Here is a 21,048-nt window from a genome sequence, read left to right as displayed (position 1 = left end):
TTAATCAGGGGTCTAGCAATATTTCTCTTTTCTCTCAACTTTGAACCATCGGTGTCACCTTATCCACAGGTTGTCATGCTTCATGCTCTCAAGATGGCTGACAATAGCTTCTGGGGAAATGTGCTTCCAGTTCACGTTCTGTGGGAGGCAGAGAAGATAGTTTTCCATCACCGCTTCTTAGGAGTAAGAGGGATCTTTCCCAGAAGTATTCTGCAACCTTCTCCTCACAACTGAATGGCCAGAATCAAACCATTCTGACTCAGTCACCAACAAGGGAAATGAGATTTTCCTTAGCTGGACCAGTCCTATCCCTTGAATTAAGGATAAGTCCCTGAATTATATGACTGCTACTCATTGGGAGCAAGTTGAAATGGATATTGGGGAGTCAATACAATATTTACTAAAAATGTCTTTTTTGAATCAGATTATAGAAATCTAAAAAAGTGAATTTTTTTAATGGTGAAAAGATATACGTATATTTAGAATTAGCCAGCTGGACTCCGTTTAGATGATCCCGATTTGGTTGGCAATATCCAAACCATCATAATCAGGAGCCAGTGGAAGGAATATACGTCTTCTTCTCTCCATCAGGTCGAATCAGGGTGTTGACCTCGGCCACATCAATGTCAAAGAGCTTCTTCACAGCCTGTTTGATCTGGTGCTTGCTGGCTTTAACATCCACAATGAACACAAGTGTGTTGTTGTCTTCTATCTTCTTCATAGCAGACTCAGTGGTCAGTGGAAACCTGATGATAGTACAGTGGTCAAGCTATTTTCTTTCGGGGGTGCTCTTCCGAGGATGTTTGGGCTGCCTCCGGAGTCACAGTGTCTTGGATCGCCAGAAGGTGGGTGATGTGCGGATATTTTTTTTTTTTTTTTTTTTTTTTTTTTTGTGGCTGTGGACACCTTTCAACACTGCCTTCTTTTTTTTTTTTTTTTGAGATGGAGTTTCGTTCTTGTTACCCAGGCTGGAGTGCAATGGCATGATCTCGGCTCACCACAACCTCCGCCTCCTGTGTTCAGGCAATTCTCCTGCCTCAGCCTCCTGAGTAGCTGGGATTACAGGCACGTGCCACCATGCCCAGCTAATTTTTTGTATTTTTAGTAGAGACTGGGTTTCACCATGTTGACCAGGATGGTCTCGATCTCTTGACCTTGTGATCCACCTGCCTCGGCCTCCCAAAGTGCTGGGATTACAGGTGTGAGCCACCACGCCCGGACAACACTGCCGTCTTTAAAGCCATCGCTTTGGCTTCGGCTTTAGGAGGGGGCAGGGGCTTCCTTCTTCACTTTTGGGGCCATCTTGTGGAAAGGAATAAGTGAACTTTTAACCTAGGAAGAATCTTCTTTGAAAAAAGCAACTTTTTGCCTATGAGTTTACCTAAGAAAGGAACTTGCTCAGGATTAATTTACTCCTATTTGGTCATTCGGTTTTCTAGTCTGCAGGAGCAATGATATTCAAAACCTAATGATCTCAATAACATCTTCAGTCTGTCCACAAAATTAGAAGTTAGAACCGGCGTGGTAGCCACTGAGTCCCTCGTGACCCCAAGAAATGGAGAGGCCCAAACTTGCTGAGAGAGTGTGCAGTTCCTAGGAGTCAGGGATCTTTCGTGGTAGATGAGGGATTCATTTCTTTGTCAAGCTCCATGTAAGAAGATTCTACACCTCTACCCCATTGATTTAGGATTTGTTATATAAGTTGCTTTGGGTAATAGAATATGAGTGGAAGCAACATACAGAGTGTCTAAGCAGATGTTTTATGAGGCAATGTATGGCTGCATAAAACCTCTCTTTTCACTCTGCCATATAAATGGCGTGTTTGAAAGAAAGGCATTTTCAACCTTAGTCTCAGAATAAGGAGGCACACATGGAATAGAACAGCAGGCAACCCAGAGTTGGCAACAGGTAAGGTGGGTAAGAAATAAACCTTTGTTGTTGTAATTCACTGAGGTTTGGGGGAGAGAAGACAGATTGTGTATTCTGTAGTATAATTTATAAAAGTTGGTTTTAATATCAGTTTGGCTACAAGGAACAAAAATATGTGTTATCATAGATCAGACACTAAGCCTCCCAAGCATAGTTTTCACCTATAAAATGAAAAGAAGAAAGAAATATCTCAGGCTATATCCAAGATGCTTAACATTTTGGCTACCAAACCCAAAGTCTCTAAAGGCTTTGTCAACTGATTACATTGAATATTTTAGATAAAATAACTTATTTCATCTTTTTAAAATAAAGGTATTAGTAACTTTAAGTCAGCGTAAGATAAACCATGTTCTCATAATAAATATATGATTCTTGTCAAAGGAAGAATCTTTACTACCCTAAACTATACCCCTCTTTATTTTTTGAGACCGAGTTTCACTCTTGTTACCCAGGCTGGAGTGCAGTGGCATGAACTTGGCTCACTGCAACCTCTTCCTCCCCAGTTCAAGTGATTCTCCTGCCTCAGCCTCCCAAATAGCTGAGATTGCAGGTGTGTACCAGATGCCTATCTAAGTTTTGTATTTTTAATAGAGACAAGGTTTCACCATGTTGTCCAGGCTGGTCTCAAACTCCTGACCTCAGGTGATCCACCTTGGCCTCCCAATGTGCTGGGATTACAGGCATAAGTTGCTGCACCTGGCCACTACCCCATTTTTAATGCATATGTAATTTCAGAGTCTTTTTAATATATAGAAAATAGCTCCATTAATCCTTACCATTTTGACTTCCTAATGAGATCTAAAATGTCTCTTTTCTAACACTAACATTCTATTTTGTACTATAGTACTATAGTTTCATTCATTCATTCTTTCTTTCTTTCTTTATTTATTTAGAGACAGTGTCTTGCTCTGCCACCCAGGCTGGAGTGCAGAGGCTTGATCTTGGCTCACTGCTATCTCTGTTTCCTGAGTTCAAGCAATTATCCTGCCTCAGCCTTCTGAGTAGCTGGAATTACAGGCATGTGCCACCATGCCCAGCTCATTTTTGTATTTTTAGTAGAGACAGGGCTTCACCATGTTGGCCAGGCTGGTCTAGTACTCCTAACCTCAGGTGATCCACCTGCCTCGGCCTCCTAATGTGCTGGGATTACAGGCATGAGTCACTGCACCAGTCTTATTTTGTGCTATAGTTTCTTTTTCTTTTGCCTAATTTTAAGTACCAAATCTGATAAATGGTTTAATTTAAATGTAAATATAGTTGTATTGCTACTGTTTTAGGGATTTTCATTTTCTAGTTTTATGTAACAAAATAAGAAAAATTAAATTCTTTCAAAAATAGGAAAACAAACATAATTTACAGGGATAATTGTACCAGAACACACAGATACATACACTACACACACTGCCACTGCTTCCACCACCACACATCCAAATCTATCTTTTGTTAATGAGACTTTTCACTGATCCTGTCCTACAGATATGTTTGGAGAATATCTCTTATACAAGGACATCTGTTTTTTGCTTGTTTTACAGTGTTTAAAATAAAGGAGAGAAAAATAGCGTATGAAAACCAATTCAAAACAAAATATAAATGAAGACTTTCTCTTGATTAGGGCATACTGGAAGCTGCCATGCCTGTTCCAAGACAGGCAACGTGGGAGCCCTGAGGCCTTATAACTGGACTCCTGGGAATAACCACCAGATCAGATTAGAAGAAGACAACTAATTATATACATATCTATGGAAGGTAGTGGGAAAGGCAAAGAAACAAAGAATGAATAAAGGCTTTATAATTTATGCAAATTTTAAATGTTTTTTCTTAATACTAGGCAATAATAGATATTAGTAACTTAACTGCCAATATAAGCAGAAGACATTTTATATACAAGGTTCCAGTTCATTTTTTTAAATATATTTAAAGTGCTAGAGATGTGAATCAAACTCATTATCCCATTTTTTTGTCCCAAATACTCCAATACATAAACATGTGAATCTGTGTTTGATCTACATGTGGCAAGGGTGAGAGGTGGGGATGGTAGAGAAACAGCTGAAACAGCTGTAGGAAGATAATTCTATTAACTGTTGCATTAGCAAACCAGGCTATATTTCAGAAAACCCTGGTAGTAAATATATTTATCACTGCAAATTTATGTCTCTATTTTTTAAGTGACATTTTAAGCGTCTAACATCTGTACACCAAGTTTTATTACAAAGAGCAACATTTAGACAAATTAAACCTAACTAAAATCAACATTTATATTACCATGTTCAGTTTCAACAACAGCAAACAAGTTGGAAGTCCTAATGAGACAGTATGTGAGAGCTTATTACATCACTACACGTACATGTAGGCGCAGAGGAAATGGCTGGGACATTTTGATGATCAAATGTTAGATGTGTTTATACTCAGCCAGATAGTGATTTTCCAACTTGGTATGGATTATAAACAAACAGCAAATAACTCTCTAATGGGGTAGAGTATTTTATGAAGGCCAGGAGAAAGCTAGCCTTGAATGAGAATGAGGAAAACATGTGTTTTATATTTAGCAAAGTCACATTAATATTTAAAATAACTACAAATTAATTTCTTATCAACCAGGTCTCCTGGATAAGCAGGGAGTTTGCATTACTGGATAGAGATGGGGGTTTGTGGAGATTTCTGCCAAAATTGTGACTGGACTGGGACCTGAGGTTCTTAAATTCTGATTAATAGTATTCAAGAGGGAATCTGGAATTGAAAGTCCAAGTGATCATTCCAGCCAAAGGGCCAATCTGGAGAGACTGGGCACAGAAAGAGAAATTAGACATGAGGCAATGATTTAACCAAAGGCATGTAGACTCAACAAAGGGGTTTCTGGCAATATTCTGTGAGATTTAGATGCTGGTGTTTTATAACCTCTGACTATACTGTAGGTGATGAGGAAGCTAGTTTTAAGGTGCCAGCGTGGTTTGTTGTAAACCAGAGCTTGCAAAATATTATGTTTTGCATATTTGATCCATTTGTTTGATCCATATATTACTTCTCCAAAGAGTAACTTAAAAGACATTTGCATTAATTGCCAACATTTATCATGAAGATATTTTGTCTGTGTATCTTGATTTACACATTTCCTGAAAATATTAGAAGATCTAGCATTACCAACCATGCAGGCATGCAGAGTATCCATAACCTTGTGCTGAATTGCTCCTGCCTCTTGCAATGGACATGCGCTCTCCTGTCCACCAGTCCCCACAATCCCCACTGTTCGGACCAATAGATGGGAGGCAGTTGTCCTTTACCATCATACATATTTTGTTGTTTTGCTTGCAGCAGAATTTAGACAAATCTGAGATACTTCTTAAATCTGTTCTGTGTTTTAATTTTTTTTTTCTTTTTAACTCCCTCTCATGACAACAGTTTCTATTTTTTTTAAATCAGATTTAAAAACTTTTAATTTTGATTAATTTGCAGATATGGCATCTTGCTGTGTTGCCCAGTCTGGTCTTGAACCCTGGCCTTAAGCAATCTTCCCACCTTGGCCTCCCAAAGTGCTGGAATTACAGGTGTGAGTTATTGTGCCCAATCTTCATGAATAGTTTTGAAGCCTTTTGTTAGAAGACATTTCAAACATTTAGAAAAGTAGATATAATAGTTAAATAAACCCTCACTTTCCCATTTCCCAGCTTTAACTTTCACTGCTCAAGTCCAGTCTTGTTTTTCTATAACCCCTCTCTACCTCCTTCCAACATATTTTTAAAGCAAATTTTGGGCATCCTATCATTTTATCTGTAAATACCTGAGCATGTAACAAGAAAGATAGGGACCGTTTTATAAAACATAACTGCACAGCCATTCATTATCAAATCTAAACATTAAGTATTCAATATTATCCAATACTCATGGCGCTCAAATTTTCAGTTGTTTTATATGTGTTTATGTATTACAGTTTGTTTAAATCAGAATTTACATATTTTTTATATATATATATTTACAGTTTAAATCAGGATTAAAATAGAGTCTATAGCAGGTAATTGGTTGATACACCTTTTAAATCTCTTTTAATCTATAACCTCTCACTGTTTCTCTGTCCCAATCCCCAGCAGCTATAAATAAACCAGGCTGATTGTTTTGTGGAATTTTTTGCAGTCCAAGGTTTGCTGATTGCCTCCCTATGGTATAATTTAACATGGTCCTCTATCATCTGCATTTCCTGTAAATTGGCTTAAAGTCTTTAGAAATAATATTTTATAGGTGGTAGTGTGCCCTCTTTAGTATTTTAGTGTGCAAACTTTGGTCTAAATTAATTCTAAATCATCAATATATTGTTCTAATGCAGAAGTATTCTACAACAAGGTAAAACATAAATGACCTGTGTTACTTTATAATAAAGGAAAGAAAGTGAGAAAATAATTTATAATTATGAATGGTTTTATTTGCAAATGTCAGTCTGAACTCCTATTTATAAATAGCAGAATCTTGTAGACATTTTGGATTCACTTGTGAAATAAACCATGCGCATGATGTCCAGGACTAATTACTTTATTTACTTTGAATTTCAAAGGATATCTCTTTTGAGATTATCCATGTGGAAACACCCAATCAAATGATTTAAAACTAAAGTGGTGATGTATTTACTTGAGTTTTTTTGATTTCAGGACAGGAAGATGAAAAGAAAACTAACATTTATTGGCTAAAACATGCTAAGGTGTTTTGAATGCATTATCTCATTTGCTTATTATAATAACTCTCTTAGGTTGGATTATCTCCATTTTTTGCTGAAGGAAATAAAATTTGTAATTCCAAAAGTTACATAAAAAAATCTCCAGACTTTTTCTACTATAACATTTTGAAAAACCAAAAGTAAAGGAGAAAATATATGGAGGGGAAATAATGTTTTCTTAGTCATCAAATGAGTATCACAGAATTTCTGGGTCCATTTTGTATAAGGAAATCCAACCCAGGAAATTGATTGATTTTCATTCATTCTTTTTTTTTTTTTTTCATTCATTCTTAATAAAATATATTATACAAAGGGAAAGGTATGTTTATGGGTACATAGTAGCCAGGAGAGTCTAGGCATTGCAGCAATAACCAGCTAATCCTAAAGTCAGTGGCTTAACCTAAAGGTTGGTTTGTCTCTCACTTCTGCAGGTCAATTGCAGGTCAATAGGAGGAAGGAATGAAAGAAGTCTGTTCCATGTAGTCCCTCAGTGACTAGTCATCTCAGCTGATGAGGCCTTACCATGTGTAGCTTGTCGTAGTCTGTTTGTGTTGCTATAACAAAGTATCAGAGACTGGATAATTTATAATGAATAGAAATTTATTTCTTATGATTCTGGAGGTCAGGAAGTCCAAGATTAAGGAGCCAGCATTTGGTGTCTAGTAAAAGCTGTTTTGCTGTGTCTTCACATAGTAGAAGAGTGAAATGGCCAGAAAAGGGTCTAGTCAGAGCCCTTTTACAGGACAGTAATCCCATTTATGAGGGTTCTACACTCATGTCTTAATTGCCTCCCTAAGGTCCTACCTCCTAGTACTATCACATTGGGTCTGAGGTTCCAATATATAAATTTAAATACATTCAAACTATAGCATAGATACATCCAGAGTAAGTGATATTGGAGGTATCTGCAGAAGGGGAAGACAGAACTTACGTCCACAATTAAATGTCTAGGACTAGAAATGACACAGATCACATAAGTTTACAGCCCACTGACCAAAATTAGTCAAATAGCTTCATCTAATTATAAGGGAGCTAGGAAATATAATTCTCCCTGTGCCCATGAAGGCAAAGAAATTGATTATGCTTTTCTTGACTCAGGCTTCCTGGAAACAGACTGAGATGAACATTTGGATGCATTAAGTGTATTAGAAAGTGCTCTCAGAAACACCTGTAAGGGAATGAAGGAAGCAGGTTTGGAAAGAGGGAGAGATTGGATTGTGCTGTACTTTCAACAGGGCCACAGGTGAAATTTTAGGGAGCTGGAGATCTGAGATTGCTCTTCAAAGTTGTTCTGAATTAAGACAAGGTGGCAAAGCCTATATATTGTAGCATCTAGTCATTGCATACAGGCTGCCTTAGCTTCAGTTTTAATGAGATTATAATTTATTGATAGTTACTATCTATAAAGCACATTTAATAGAGTAAATCATATTAATCTTAATACACTAGATCAATCTAATTTACTTCAAGTTTGATTTTTTTTTTCTTCCCATTTGGTGAGAGATTTGGGAGCTATAATTATATTTGCTTTAAGTCACTAAGGAATTATGAGATAAAAATTCCTCATTAAAATTTTACCATTACATATGTTGCAAAAGATAATTTTTATTTTATGAGCATTAAGTTTTCAGATATATAGTTTCATCCTCTAAGGAAAGACTGGTCGATAAGTTATTTCTAATCCTAGAAATTCCAACTCAAGACAACTGAGAAATTGTCATCTACACGTGATGTCATTATTTGTCTTTCTGCTTTTATTTCTCAGGTGTGCTGGGATATTAGTAATGAGAAGTATACTATCATAGCAAATGTTTATGAGAGAAAAATGCCACAGGTCTTGTAAAATATTTCTCAAGATTTGGAATTTTTTTTTATATTTATTATTTTGTATGTAACTAGGGAAATGTAAAGAAGAGTAGGAGAAGGCAAAAGAAATAGCTTTTTAAAAGTGCGATTCATATTCCACATCATGTCAAATAAATTATTTTCTACTCTCAAGAAGCAGCAGAAGAAGAACCTTACTTAAATAGTTTTTTTTTTTTTTTCCCCAAGACAGATTCTCACTGTGTCGCCCAGGCAGGAGTGCAGTGGCGTGATCTCGGCTGACTGCAACCTCCACCATCCAGGTTCAAGCGATTCTTAGGTCTCAGCCTTCTGAGTAGCCTGGACGACAGGCACCTGCTGCCATGCCTAGTAAATTTTTGCATTTTCAGTTGAGATGGGGTTTCACCATGTTGGCCAGTCTAGTCTCAAACTTCTGACCTCAAGTGATCTGCCCACCTCGGCCTCCCAAAGTATTGGGATTATAGGTATGAGCCACTGCAACAGGTCCAGTATTTTGAAATATATAAACTTGTAGGTAATGTTGTTGTTTGGCTGAGAGATTTACTGTGAAATGGTCACAATTTATTACATTGTAGTTCTCCTAGGAAATTATTTTTCTCTTTTACTGTATTTGCTTTATGCAAATGCTTAAATGAGTCTATGAACATGGTAGCCAGTCAATTTATATCAAGAACTGCACTGCCAGTAAGGGAGCCAATGGTCACATGTAGTTATGTTTTTCTTTTTATAATTTCAACTTTTATTTTAGATTCAATTACATGTGCATGTGTGTTACATAGGTATATTGCGTGATGCCATGGTTTGGGATACAAATGGTCCTGCCATCCAGGTAGTGAGCATAGTACCTAAAAGGTCGTTTTTCAAACCCTTGTCCCCTTCATTCTCTCCCGTCTCTAGCAGTATCCAGTGTCTATTTTTGCCATCTTTATGTCCACAAGTACCTGATGTTTAGTGCCCACTTATAAGTGAGAACATGGGGTATTTGGTTGTCTGTTCCCACGTTAATTCACTTAGGATAACTCCATCCATGTTGCTGCAAAGGACATGACTTCATTGTTTTTTATGGCTGTGCAGTATTCCATGGTGTGTGTGTGTGTGTGTGTGTGTGTGTGTGTGTGTATGCTGCACAGCCATGTGTGTGTGTCACATTTTCTGTATCCAGTCCACTGTTGATGGGCACTTAGGTTGATTCCATGTCTTTATTATTGTGAATAGTGATACAATGAATCTATGAGTGAAGGTGTCTTTTTGGTAAAATGATTCCGTTTCTTTTGCATATATGCTCAGTAATGAGATTGCTGGGTCGATTAGTAGTTAGTTCTGTTTTAAATTCTCTGAGAAATCTTCAAACTGCTTTCCACAGTGGCTGAGCTAATTTATATTCTCATCAACAGTGTGTAAGTGTTCCCTTTTCTTTGTAGCCTCACCGGCATCTGTTGTTTTCTTGACTTTTTAGTAATAGCCATTCTGACTGGTGTGATATGGTATTTCATCATTGTGGTTTTGATTTACGTTTCTCCAATGATTCATTCATTTTTTTTTTTTTTTTTGAGACAGGTTCTCGCTATGTTGCCCAAGTTGTACTGAAATTCTTGGACTTAAGTGATTCTCCTGCCTTAGCCAGCTGAGTAGCTGGGACCACAGGAACACACCACTACATCTGGCTCACATGTAGCTGTTTAGCACACATTAAATGTGGTTAGTCTGAATTGAGATATAAGTGGAAAATATATCCTAGATTTTGAAGACTTACTAAGAAAAAAGGAATATAAAATATCTCATTAGTTTTTTTATTGATTGTATCTTGAAAATGGCATATTGGGTTAAATAATTATTAACATTAATTTGACCTGTTTCTTTATGTGGTTATCAGAAAACTTAAAATTATATATGTGACTTGAATTCATGGCTCTTGTATTTCTATTAGACACTGAAGCCTAGATGCTTTTGTGTTTTCTCTTTGTTTTCCTTTCTTTCCCTCTTTCTTTCTTTCTTTCTTTCTCTTTCTTTCTTTTTTATCACACTCACTAATTCACTCTCCCATACACTCAAACAGTTAGATGCTTTGGTTTTTTGTCCCAATGTTTTCTTATGAAAGTTTTCAAATAGCTGGCCATGGTGACTCACACCTGTAATCCCTGCAATTTGGGAGGCCAAGGTGGGCAGATCACCTGAGGTCAGGAGCTCAAGACCAGCTTGGCCAACATGGTGAAACCCCGTCTCTACTAAAAATACAAAAATTAGCTGGATGTGGTGGCAGGTGCCTGTAATCCCAGCTACTCCGGAGGCTGAGGCAGGAGAATTACTTGAACCTCGAGGCGAAGATGGCAGTGAGCTGAGATCACATCATTGCACTCCAGTGTGGGCAACAGAGTAAGACTACATTTAAAAAAATAAAAAATAAAAAAATAAATAAAATAAATTAGAAAAAGAAAGTTTTCAAATAAATTGAAACAATTTTATGGTGAGCATCTACATATTTTGCAATCAACATTTTATACTTGTTTTGTCATTTATCTAACCATGTTTCCATTTTTCTATTCATCCAACAATCCATCTTTTTTTAAAAATGCATTTCAGATAAGTTGCAGGCATCATTATACATTTCTCTAGATATTTAAGCATGTAGACATTTTAGCTTTGGACTCTATTAAAAATTGAAAATCCCATTAGCCAGGGTCCTTCTTCTTTAGATTTGATTGTGTTGGTGTAGAGAGACATAAACAGACTAAATGTATCAAATTGGGTTTAATAAATCTTCTGAGTAAAAGGAACATTTAATCTCTGTTGACATTAAAGCAGAGATCTAGATTACTCAGCAAAGATTTGGAAATCCTATAACATTAAATACAAATTAGAAGAAAAAAACAAAAAACCTGCTTTCTTCATAGCAAGAGGCAGGAGATCCAGTCTGAGTTCCATACCAACTGTGTGACTATGGGATGGTCATATAACCTCTTTGAGCTCCTGCTTTCAGTGTAATGCTTGTCTAACAAGCATATAGAGATTATAGGAAACAATGTGTGTAACTGACCTACTGTGGTTTCTGGCACATACTAACTTTTAAATGTAAACTTACTGGAAATCAATGCAAACTATTTGCAATATTGTCTGGTACGAGGTTCAGAGGATCTTTGGCTATGTAGAATTATCTTTAAAAAGAAAAATGATTATTCTCATAGATTCATTGTTTACAAATTTACTCAGAAAGTCATGTTATATAATACTCTCAAAAGAAAGGTCTATTTGTCTCTTCTTCATTTTACTTATAAATCTCTTAAGGAAATAACCTGACTTCTGCCAACATTTACAGGATTGAACTTCCCAAACAATTTGCACTTGTGCTTGTGTTGAGATTGTAGACTCTAAGAGAAAATGTGTTTACTCAATTGTTGGTGATTCACTAACAGACAATGTGCTGGTTTAAAGGCCAGCACAGTCAAAGAATAGATAGAAAATAAAATCTTAGCTATGTTGTTATTTTTTGTATATAGCTATATGATCAAACTATTAAATATCCTTTAAAACTTTTATTATATTAAGAATTTTTATTTGATCAAGGCAACACATGCACATACTTTTTAAAAAGCTTAATATATACAACCAGAGGTTCTTTCTCTGCATAGCTCCCTTGCCCCTATTAATGTTGCATAAAGGCAACTATTTTCAACTTTTAAAATAATTTTATAGTGTTTATTTACATATTTCTTTTGCTTTTTTAAAAATAATAATCTACTAATTTTTCCAATTGTAGAGACAGGGTCTATCTATGTTGATCAGGGTGATCCCAGAACTCCTGGCCTCAAGCAATCCTCCTGCCTTGGTCTATCAAAGTGCTGGGATTATTGGTGTGATCCACTCTCCCTGGCCTATTTATGCATTTCTAAATATTGTGCAAGTATTGATAGTTCTTGGTTCATTCAACTTACAAATTTTATATTCACCTCTTTAAAAGAAGGTAGAGATTTTAGTTCTTTTACATTCCCTTATCTATCCCACATCTGCCCAATAGTTAGAACATAATTTTAAACATCCTTAGTTAGAGGAGTTGTTATGGTTACATAATTGTTTTTAAATTGTAGAGCTAAATAGTATAAGTATGGGCTTGATTTTTATATGTTTGAATATTTCTAAAGTGAATTATCGGTTCATATTTTTTTTTATTTATTTCATTTCTTTGAACCAGGAGCTAAGTTTTCTACCCCTTCTCGTAGATTTCTACAATTTAATCTTGCCAAAATAATCTTTCACTTAATTTTTTTTTTTTTTAGAAGACATTTCTCTTGAATCTACGTATCCTCCTACTCCAGTTTGGACGGATGGCTCTCTAGGCATGCCCTCAACTTTGGAATTTCCTTCATGTCTTTTCCCATGTTTGACGTCAATTTCTTAAGACTCATGCTTTCTACCCTTTTGGTTTAATCACACATTTTAGTAGAGAACTTTCTCTGAGAGCTTTTTCAAAAAATATAATGAAAAAGTAATTTTTTTGGGTTTTTGAATCTTTTAAAAAGTGTTTTATCTTACATTTGATTAGTATTTGGTTGGCTATAGAATTTAGGATTAAAAATCATTTTCACTAAGCATTTTAAAGGCATAGTCTTTGTCTTCCAGCATTTAATGTTACAATTGAGAAGCCCATTCTTAGTCCTTTTTATGTAATTTTATTTTTTAAGTTTGAAAGCTGTTAAGATCTTCATTTCAAACTTAAAATTTTGAGATTTCATAATAAAATGCAGTCGTGAGTCCTACTGCATACCATTAATTTTACTACATATTCTTTTCTTCCATTCTGAAAAATATTCCTTTCTGCCTTTTCTTTAATGATGGTTTTCTTCCCACTCATTTTTTTTTAATTGACTCATTTTGGGATAGATATCTGTAGAATGTGGGACATTTTGGATCAATTCTCCATTTTTTTTCTTTTGCTTTTCTACTACTTATCATTTTGGACCTTTTAATTTTATTTTGTAGGAAAATAGACTTTAGGTTGTAACCCATTTATTGAATATTTTATTTGGAGATATAATTTTGAGTTTTCAAGAACACTTTTTATGATTAGTTGTTTTATGATTTCTTCTATTTTCTCTTTTTCCTTCCTTCCTTCCTTTCTTTCCTTCCTTCTTTCCTTTCTTCCCTTCCTTCCTCCCTTCCTCCCTCCTTTCCTTCCTTCCTTCCTCCCTCTTTCTTTCTCTCTCTCTCTTTCTTTCCTTCTTTCTTTCTTTTGACAGGGTCTTGCTCTGTTGCCCAGGCTGGGGTACAGTGGCATCATCTTGGCTCACTGCAACCTCTGCCTCCCCAGCTCAAGTGATCCTCCCACCTCAACACCACCTCCCCATTCCCCCCCACCCTGGCCCCTTGCCAGACCCCTAGTAGCTGGGACTACAGGCGCATGCCGCCATGCCTGGCTAATTCCCCTCAACCTTTTTTTTTTTTTTTTTTTTTTTTTAAGAAATGGGGTCTCTCTGTGTTGCTCAGGCTGCTCTTGAACTCCTGAGCACAAGCATTCCACCATCCTTGGCCTCCCGAAGTGCTGGGATTACAGGCGTGAGTCACTGTAGCCGGCCATGAATATTTTTATTTTCGTCATTAAAGGGGAATCAATAAAGAGCTTGGCAGATCTTTGTATTGGGGTAGGTTGCCAATTGGACTGGTGGACCTATATGATTTCTTAAGGGTTGGTTAGTGTTCCTAGAGGATGATCCTCCAGATTCCTGCTTTGAGATTATGTCTGGCAGCTGGCATTTGTAGGCTGAGTAGTTCTGGGAGCTGTTTACTTCACAGTTCAACATGCAGGTTTTTACTAAATTCATCTCACTTCTCCTATTACCACCCAGAAATTAAGTCTAATATCTTACTACAGAATTGCTTTGGGTCTTGTTTTCCAACTCTGAAACAATTCAGGTTAAACTTCTTAAGAAAAAAATCAATTCTTGCAGTGTACCTAGTTACCTAACAGCACAGAAACAGGACAAACTGAGGGTCTTACTGCTCCTTTTAAATAAAGATTTGCAAATATTACTGCTGTTTTGAAACCCCTTACATGCCCACCTTCAGAGATACCTGCTACTTCCAGTTTCTGAAACTTTCAGGGGAACTGAACAACAAACTAGATTGTTTTGAATCAGGATTTTTTTTTTTGTCCTAAGCACATGGATTTGAACTCTGTTGCTTCTCCTAAGCAATATGCCAACTTTTCATCTGCTAGGTTTATCATCTATTGTGGATGGGGTTACAAGTGTCTTCTGGTTTCATTAAACAAGGTATTTGTGCTTCAGTTTCTTGCTCTCTTGGATTTTGTTTTGTTTGTTTGGTATTTGCTTTAGTGCAGGGGAAGGGATGGGAGACTAAGGTCCCAGAGCAGCCTCCATACCACCCACCTGGGCCCCTCTTCTCCTGCCTCCCCCTACTTGTTCTCTTTGGTTTTGGATGGTGATTTTCTTTTTTAATTTTTAATTTTTTAAAAGATGAGGTTTCAACATCTTGGCCAGGCTGGTCTTGAACTCCTGACCTCGTGATCCACCCACCTCAGCCTCCCAATGTGCTGGGATTACAGGCGTGAGCCACCGCACCCAGCTGAATGGTGATTTTTAGAAATAAGAAGAGTTTACTTAATCATCCTATGATATTTTCCTTTTTTCTTCATCTTTGTTTTTCTCTTTCCTTTTCGTGTTTGTTAGTCTTTTCTTTTTTAAATGCTACACTAATTTTAAATTATTTCACCTACTTGCTGACTAAATAAATATTATCTTAACCTAGAATTATTTTCCATGGCTAAGTAAATGCTTTCTTCACAGAGATGTGGTCTCAGCTTGACTGCTACCTTCTTTTGAAGGCTTTTTCCAAAACTTTAGAACTAGGACAGATTCCATTCTCATATGTTGCCTTAATGCCATTGTAGCATTTACCATATTATATTAAAGTTAGTGGCTTACTTGCCTTTTTAAAATTTCACTACGAATAGGGACTGCTTTTTGTTCATTACTGTATCCCCAGCACTTAGCTCAATTATCTCAAATGTAGTAGGCACTTGAGAAGTATTTGTTGCTTTAATGAATGTTAAAATGAACAAGTTTTGTTAGTGTAGGACAGTAAAACATTTTAGTTTATTAGACTTACTGTTACTGTTTAGAATATTGTAGGAAGTTATAAAAACTAAAAATTGTAAATATATCCCAGCACTAATAATCTTTTTATTCTTTTACTGTAATAAGTCAACATAAGATTTCTCAAATGTTTCAAATAATACCTTTGAATAATTTTATTAATACTTTCTTATACTTTGCAGTTGTTTTAGCTTAAGTTGTTTTAAACTTTAATGACTTTGCTTTTCAGCTCTTAACTGTAGGGCATTTTAATCATTTCTATATACTGCCTGCTTTTCTCCTCAGTGGGTGGAAGTTCATAAGAGAAAAGAGACAGGCATTATAATATACATCTTCAGGGCCGGGTGCGGTGGCTCACCCCTGTAATCCCAGCACTTTGGGAGGCCGAGGCGGGTGGATCACGAGGTCAAGAGATCGAGACCATCCTGGCCAACATGGTGAAACCCCGTCTCTACTAAAAGTACAAAAAAATTAACTGGGCGTGGTGGCGCGTGCCTATAATCCCAGCTACTCAGGAGGCTGAGGCAGGAGAATTGCTTGAACCCGGGAGGAGGAGGTTTCAGTGAGCCGAGGTTGCGCCATTGCACTCCAGCCTGGCGCCTGGTGATGGAGTGAGACTCTGTCTCAAAAGAAAAATAAATAAATAAATAAATATATATATATACACACACACACACGCACACACACACACACACCCCTTCAGACTGGGATAACAATAACTGAGTGGTAAGATTTATATGCATGAAATATTTATGCTAGAATGAAGAACCTTTCACATTATCATATATAATTATAATTAACTCTCCAGATTACTTCTTGGCTTCCAAAACAAAATGCTTTCCCAGGCTAAACTTCAAAGTAGGTAATGACTTCAAAGAGATAAAAATTTAGCCTAGACAACAAAACCAAATCAAACAAAACCAAAAAACAAAACAGAGCGAGATGGCTCAGAGGTAAGAGCCTTGACCAAAAATGTGGTGTTAGTCTTTAGAAGCTTTATTAAGAAAGTGTTGAAAGTCAGTTACCCAATTGCAGTTTGCCCCATACAGAATACTGCACGGGCAGTGAGCTGCACTTTTTTTTTTCTAAACAAGAAATGGGCTAAAAATAATTTAACTTTATAATAATTGGAAAGGAGCAGCAGGTAATCAGTCACCCATGCTAATGATTTGTGATTTTCTCAAGGAATATTCCTTTATGTTGCTTTTATAGTATGTGGAATTTGATACCTCAATTTTTAAATTAAGATAAAAACATAATACAATGCACCACAGTCAAAATAAACAACTTTGAACATGGCCTAGATAAAATGGTTTTGTATTTTCACTGATGGAAATACCTATTGAGATGTCCAAATGGATTTAAACTGCATTCATTTAAGCAACAGGAATTATTACTTTTGATGTTATCAGCACCATGGGCAGGTTGTCTCTTGAACAAGCTTGACTGAAAAATAGTTTGGCTTAGCTTGGTGTTTTGCTCATCAAAGGATAAAGCATTACTGGACATTTTTATAATGTTTTTAAATGTCATGAATATAGTGAACTATGTATCTTCCCTAAATTAATGTTTCCCAGATCTCCTTTGGCACACTTATGTGTACTTTCGGTAATAGTAGAATGAAAAGAAGGGTGGGGTTTATTTAGGTTTAAAGCCTACAAAAGGAAGAGACAGTATACACTTCACACACACACACAAACACATACTCTAAAGGTTATCTTTATTATACATGCAATGTATGCTCATTAATGAACATTTATCAAAAATAAACCAAAAAGAAAAAAAAAATGCTCCTAGTTGCATTTTATAACCATGCAACCATTGTTACTGTTTTACCATATTTTATTTAAACCAATTTTTGATACATTTGTTGTTAATATTATTTATGTTAGACCTCTGTTCTTGGTTATACATAACAATCTTTTATCTATGATAAGCCAGGTGCAGTGGCTCATGCTTGTAACCCCAGCACTTCAGTCACCTAAAACTTTAGGAGCCTGAGGTGGCAGGATCACTTCAGCCTATGAGTTTGATACAGCCTGGGCAACATAATGAGACCCCCATCTCTACAAAAAAGCTAAAAATCAGTGGGGTGTGGTGGCATGCTCCTGTAGTCCCAGCTGCTCGGGAGGCTAAGGTGGGAGGATTGCTTGAGTCTGGGAGATGGGCGTCTCACCATGCTGTTCAGGCTAGTCTCAAACTCCTGAGCTCAAGTGATCTGCCTTCCTCAGCCTCCCGGAGTGCTGGGATTACAGGCATGAGCCACCGTGCCCGGTGTAAAATGCACATTGGAAACTCCTTTGACTGATTCCACCTATATACGAGATGTTATGCAGATTATGTTATTTCAAAACCATGAATATTTATTAGTCCACACATAGTACATGACCCAAAATAGGCTCTAAAATAATATTTTATTTATTTACTTATTGTTTGTTTGTTTGTTAAGACAGGGTCTTACTGTGTTCCCCAGGCTGATCCTGAATTCCCGACCTCAAGAAATCCTCCTGCTTTGACCTTCCAAAGTGCTGGGATTACAGACTTGAGTCACTGTGCCTGGACTAAAATAAGTCATATTTCTTGAGGAAATGAATAATGTTTTTAATGACAACAGATTGTGAAAATACTTGTTCTGTGCTCAAAAGATCTTATATTGTTGGGAAGATGACAACACGTAAAAATGTAATGTGTTGAAATGAGGGTATGAAGTTCAGAGAAGGCAGTGGCCAGCAGGGCATGGAGCTATGAGAAACAATTCCTGGAGAAAGAAAGATTTGAGATGCACTACAAAGCTGAGTAGAATTTACGTTGCTTAGCTTAGAGGTAGAGATCACAAATGGAAACAATGGCAGGAACAAAAGCTGAGTGAAGCTATTGGACAAGATATATTCAAAAAAAATAGCACGAAAGGAGGACTAATTGAAGAATAATATACTGAATGCCTAGGTCTAGGGATAAAGCTACATGACAGCTTTCATGGGATAAGCAGAGCTCAAGTAAGTAGTTGTAACTGTGATGACATTTACAAAGCTGAAGTTGTATAGCACGTGTATGGGAGTATAGCTGGCACACTGAACGCATTGGACAAATGGGTGTGCAGACAATGTACCTTTATGTTGCTTCTCATTGTCCCTTTAAAATTTGGAGGGAGGTGATTTTCTGCTCCCATGAGTACTTGGACAATGCCATTTTACATTTATGGTCACTTTAGATTACAAATACATTCTTAGCCAGAAATTAAAGTGCTTGCCCCTTCTAATAGTCAAGTTTCCAGCTTCATTCAATGTAAATGCTGTTCTCTCCGGTTTTCAACAGGGATAGAGGTGTGGTTGCCTCCTTCTTTCTTTCTCATTTCTTTTTTACTGATTGCTATTTCTGACTCTTCTGGGGAAGGGCTGAAGGTGTGGGGAAGAAAATAGGGAAGAGGAAGAGAACATTTCTTATTGGACTAGGAATATTCTAAATTGATTTCTTGGTCCTGGGCCTAGCCCTTGTCTAAAACTGAGTCTTTTGAGGGTGCTTTTAGATGTTCTTAGTAGAGTCTCTCACCTGTACTTTCCTTGTCTAAGGTGCTTTCTTCTCTTGTGGGTCATGTACACCTTCCTCACATGCCCTAAGACCCAAGGGATACTTTTAGCTTCTCTCCACTGAGGACTTACCCCCACCCCTACCCCGAGATGGTCTTGATAAATCCTAAGTCAACTCCACAATTTCCTTCTATTGTGCATGGCCCACACCTGCTCTCGGGGACCTTCACACAGCATTTGCCCTGTTGATAACGGGAGTGCAGGCAGATTCCAAAGCAATTCATCTTCTTCAGCTCATCTCTTAGTATGTCAACCATCTCTTATTCCTTTTGGATTTTCTGGACAGCATGTCACATGCCAGTCCCCTATATTCTCTTAACTGTAGAAGGTGAATAGCAAACTCTTTGAAAACCCTCCTTGAAGCCACTTTCACTAGGTTTCAGGTGTGAATAGAGAATGAAGAGATCCTCCCAGTGGTGAGTATTTGTCTTGCAGCTCAGCCATTCCCAATCAATCATCTTGAAAAATCTTTGCTCTCCATATAAATGAGAGATTTAGGAGTCATGAACTGGATTTGATATTTTTCCCTAAAAGTTTCCGTCTTGGTGTGGTACCTCACTTTAATGCTGTGTTAGAAATTCACCTAAAACTTCTATTTTACATCTTGTTCCAGAAGAATATATATAAAATATAGGACCTAACTTAGTCTGTGAGAACAGCAAAAATTTTCTTAAGGAAATAAAGAGGGAAATTTCAATGAAGCAAAGAAAAGAACATTTCAAGAATGGAAGATTACTGAATAGCGTCAAACACTTACAAGAAGGCAAATAAGAGAAAGACTGAGAACTCATTTCTCTGGTGACCTTGGAAAGAACAGATACCATGAGAAGTGTAGGTGGAAGTAAGTTGTATGAGGCTGAAGAAGGAAGAAGATGTAAAGAAATGAAGACCATAAACTTTCAAACCTTAGAAACTTTTTAAGTAAAAAGGAGAGAGTTGTGGATTCTTTTCAAATAGAAAAGAAAGTGCTATAGGAAGAAGTTGGTAGATTAAAAAGTGGTTGATGATACCAGTGAGAGAAGTGATCATTCAAAGGATAGAATGTGAGTTCAAAAAGACTAGAGGGGCTGTAATCCAGAGTTGAGGTAAAGCTTAGCCTTAGGCTAAGGAGAAACGCCTCCTAGTCATGTACTAGGAGAAAAGAATTGTGCAGATTTAGGAGAGATTTGGATTTGCTATTTGGAAGCTGAAGAATTCATGACTTGATGTTAAATCTACTTTCTCTGTTTAATCTACTTTCTCTGTTTAATAACAAAGTCCTGGATTCAATAATTTTGTGGTGGTGGTGGGGTAATTGGAAAAAATAAAATGAACTTGAATAACAGAAGGCTTTAAATATCTTCTTAAATCTGGATTTGACATGATAGGAGAGGAAAATTGTAAAATATGTAAATTCGGGGTTATTTTGATTGATAATTTCAGATAGTGCTTACTCTGCACAAGAACCTGAACTAAGTGCTTTGCAAACACACACCAATCCAATTCCCTGTCTCCACTCACCTGTACTACTATTAACTTCCAAACCATTCTTTCCCCCACAAATCATTCTGTGTACAGCAGCGAAAGGAGAGTTTACCAGAATACAGACCATGTCTCTGTCCCTGTTTTAATCACAAGGTTTTGCATGGCTTCCCAGGGCCTGGAGGTAGGTCCCACATGTTCTGGACCCCGCCCATCACTGCAACTTCATCTTCTGTTGTGTGGTACATTGTTTTGGAACTCTTGTAAATCTGATTTTATTTCACTTCAGGTTTCTAATAGGTTTTTACAGGAATATGAGAAAGCTGTTGGGGTTTATTTCAGACGATTTGTAACTAGGTAATTATTTCTGAACATTACTTAGGTAATTTTTTTTGTAAGATATGTGTAAAATGAATACATT

General features: G+C 36.8%; 1 pseudogene; it reads left to right on the top strand.

The window, feature by feature from the left end:
• The first annotated feature begins 799 nt into the window (after positions 1 to 799).
• The window catches only part of LOC105715680 (alpha-endosulfine-like), a 35,515-nt pseudogene continuing 15,266 nt past the window's right edge, over positions 800 to 21,048 (top strand).

Source organism: Aotus nancymaae, unplaced genomic scaffold, assembly GCF_030222135.1.
Source record: "Aotus nancymaae isolate 86718 unplaced genomic scaffold, 86718_ANA_hifiasm-v0.15.2.pri h1tg000040l, whole genome shotgun sequence".
In the NCBI taxonomy this organism is placed as follows: domain Eukaryota; kingdom Metazoa; phylum Chordata; class Mammalia; order Primates; family Aotidae; genus Aotus; species Aotus nancymaae.
The sequence above is the reverse complement of the archived record's forward strand: the minus strand, read 5'-3'. Positions and strand labels throughout refer to the sequence as shown.